Consider the following 4,162-nt stretch of genomic DNA (forward strand, 5'->3'; position numbering starts at 1 on the left):
TAAGGTTGACAAACATAACATCCAAGCACAATATTAAAAAGCGATTAAGCTAAGAGAGAAATTATGCAAGGGAAATCAAACCATCATATACTGATATGTATAAAGAAGAGGTAAAAGATGCACTCATACATGAAATCCATCTCCCATGAAAATCAACCATGCATGCATCTGGAATCAACTATCCTTCTTTTCTACAAATATTTTCCATTAGCAGAAACCTTTTCTTAAAAATTATCTTGTGTGATAAGAATACCCACAAACGCTCATGTTTCTGCTTAGGTTTTCTCAAATAACTTCAAGCACTTGGCGTTGATGAAACTATAATGAAAACACACACGCACACATGCACAGTGTCACATATCTGCAGCCTTTGGTGGACAGTAACAAGTTGACCACTTTTTTTCTTTTTGAACCTAACAGATTCAGAAATAATATAGTGGTTTCATGCATCAATTGTCACGATGCGAGGACCACCCGGGACACTTCAATAAATGCATAAAACAGGATAAAGAAGGGCTATGTTCTCAAAAGTGCAATTAGTAAATGTGCCTTCTACTCTAGAAAATTACTTGAATACCCTCATTAGTTACATTTAATGACGGAATCACTATGAAATTCCAAATTTGTTAGGGGCAAAAATATCTTGAACTTGTTATGACATTCAGTATAGACTGCAATCATCAAGAACACCCCTTTTAAACACTTTTCTCTCAAGAGCACATGGATGACACAATTTCTCTCAGGGAGCGTATGGATCACAAAATCAATATAGTACACTTTGATATTCCTACTAGAAAATTCATATGCTTCAGTTTTGTGTCAGTAAATTGTTTTGGGAAATGGCATCACATCTGTGGCTGTATATGTAGGAAGTTATCTCCAACAATGAAGATGACAGTGGAGAAAGCTACATATGTAAAATGTACATATTTCTTAGGATGACAATGAATCCTACCACTTTGAGTCTTTCCATTCTTTTTCTCATTGTCTTATTTTACTTACAGCAGCACAAAGTTGCTAATATCTCTCCATGTCTCAAAGCTTGGTTCATATTCATCATATTATATCACACAACTGGTGTTCATTTGGTCAAAGAAATCCATTTTTTATCATGTAAACAAAGCTTTAGAGGATTAAATTCATTTATTAACTGTAAATAAAGCAGAATGCTTCCCAGGTCTTAACTTAAATTGTGTATGGAACTGTATTTCCACATAGAATGGATGATTTGGTGGCTCTGAAATCTGCTTGATGTTTACTGCTAAGTGCTAATAGTTAACACTTGAAAGTTTGAAACTGATTCAGGGTTTACTTAAAGATTTTTAGCATTTCATTAATGAAAATATATTACACACTTTTAAAAGCATACATTTGTTTACTACAGAATAGAAAGCTCTCCCTAGAAGTTGTCCCGAGAAAAATAGATACACACACTCTTAAAAGCTTACATTTGTTTACTACAGAATAGAAAGCTCTCCCTAGAAGTTGTCCCGAAAAAAATAGATGGCTTTATAAGAATGGTGGTCAACTTCTGAATCCAGCTTCACAAGCACCACATGCACCACATGGCGTCAGACAACTGTAAACACTACAGAAACTACACCAAGCTCTTGTAAACATCTTCTCAAGTTGTAATATTTTTTCCTCCTGAAAATTGATGATATTCTACACTATACAGTTCAAGTTTCTCTATTGACAACTAGCAGAACTCTCATCCGATGGAAGATGGAAAAGCTAACCCCAATAAACAAACCATTCAACAAATAAACGAACATGAACTCCTCGATGGAAAACCTGTTCTAACAAAAATATATATAATTGAAAAAATACTCGCCAACTTTATAAGATAATCATCACAAGGCCTCAATGAATGACTTTATTCAATGTCACCTGCACAATATATACAAAGACAACAGTAAATAAAAGTTCTCTGGTAAAGACCAAACACTAGCGGTACTGGCTAGAGTATCGAATGCGATTATCCATCAGTTACCTACAGTCCCTGCCAACTCAATTACACAAACATCAGCAGGACCCCCGCTGCCATTCACAGGAATGACAGCTACAGATGTAGTCAAGCCCTTGACAGCATCTTAATGTGTTGAACAATGTAAAAACATAGAAAAAATATTTTGGGTGCATCTCACCTCATCTAATCTTTGATAACTTGATTCTATCTGTTAATCACAGATACATGATATGGAACTTGTATACATTCCATAAAGCAATGCATCTACAGTACCACCACCTGAACTGTTTGCACAAAGATAATCACCACCCCCTTTCTCTGTCTACATCAGACTGAAGATAGAATTACTTCAATACCAAATTGATAAATCAATTAAAAATCCAGCAGAACATAAATTTTTTCCCCACATTCTTGCTAATTAGTATAGTATGCACCTGATATATTTCCAACAGTGATACTATTTTGTCGGGTGAATGTTACTTCCAGGAATTGCACATACTTTCCAAGGCCCAAATCAAACTATGAAGATTGAATTGCCAATGTAGAGATAAAAATGCACTGGAAACTAATTACAAGAAGAGCAATATGAATCAAGGCAAGGGTGCATTTGGGAATGAGAAAGTATCAAAACAACATTTTTATAATTACATGAACCAAAGGAAAAAAGTGTTATTTGTCTATTTTTAGTTGCATATAGGGGCAGAGCGAGCAATTTAAATTAGAGTGGGGGGCACAAGTGCACATTAAAAAGAAAAAATAATTTCTATGACAATAAACTATACTAGAAAGTGCAAAAAAATTTGAGGAACTATAGAGTGCCATATTCATAATTAGGAACCTTAGTTGAAACTAAAAATGTTTTCAATAATAAAGAAAACTATATAAGAACCTACTATAATAACATGCCTGTATACTTCAAAATTTAGCTTTGTTTGATCTTGAAATGCATTCAACAAGATGTGACAAAGGAATACAAACATTTACAAATAAATAGCCAATTAATTAGTTAATCTTCAAAAAAATCTATAAAAAACATCATAAATATTTTATAAATAATTAAAAAAAGTACAAGCCACTCAAAACAAAGAGAAACATCAAACATATTTAATAAATTTTATGTCTTTCACCAATTTATCTTGATCATAAGGTCATTAAATGAAAGCACCAATCCAACAAACAAAAGATAATACAACTAATAAGAAACTGAAATATACTAACACGTTTTAAAACAAAAAAATCAAATAGTTATTATAACGAATACCTTTTACAATCGGCTTCATTGATTTTTTATATTTTGCATTCATAATTGATTTATTGCTAATCGTATCAAATATGTCATTCTCAACGTAGGTAACCAAAGCATCATTTATCCATTCATCTCGCATTCGAGTATGCAATCGAGTCTTGATAATATTCATAGCTAAAAATGTCATTTCAATACTTGTCGTCGCAACGGGTAGAATCAAAGCTACATATTATGCTTTCTGGATTTTACCATAATTTCTACAAGCTTAGTTAGGCAATTTATATTTGAAAACTCCATATTGCATCTCACATCAATGATATATGTTTATAGTTGATTGTCAAGCGTCAATAAATCAGATGTATAGAAGTCCTTAGTAAGATTTATCAACTTGCCTCTGTCAAATGCAAAAAATGAATACCTTGAACTTAGACATGTCATAAAATGAAGTATCTTTGTGTTTGCTTATGTAAAACGGTTGTTCAACTCTTGAAGTTGCATACCGATAATTGTATAAAACAATTCAATACGATAATGATGCAACATTGTAATATCTTTAGCCCTATGTCTTGATCATCATTGAGATCTATATAAATCAATCACATTAGGAATGATAATATCACACTTGCTACAGAAAGCAAAGATTCTATCCAAGAGAGAATCTCATTCCTTATTTCTCATTTCTTGTAATCGTTCTTTTGATATTGCAACTAAAATCATCACTGACAGTATCTTGATCTTTTCATTAAGGTGCTTGTGAAAGCTCATGAGTGGTTCCCAAAATATTACACATCAAATGTAAAAAAAATAGAAAGTTAAAGTTTTGCAAAATACCTAATAAGGTATGTGTTTCACCCTTTTTTTTAATTTGAAGCTCCATAAAAAACTTTTAATACATCAATCATGATAGAATACATATTGATTAAATTGATCAATGCACCATAATGAAA

This window comes from Nuphar pumila, chromosome 3 (assembly GCF_984573655.1).
Source record: "Nuphar pumila chromosome 3, dmNupPumi1.hap1.1, whole genome shotgun sequence".
In the NCBI taxonomy this organism is placed as follows: Eukaryota; Viridiplantae; Streptophyta; class Magnoliopsida; order Nymphaeales; family Nymphaeaceae; genus Nuphar; species Nuphar pumila.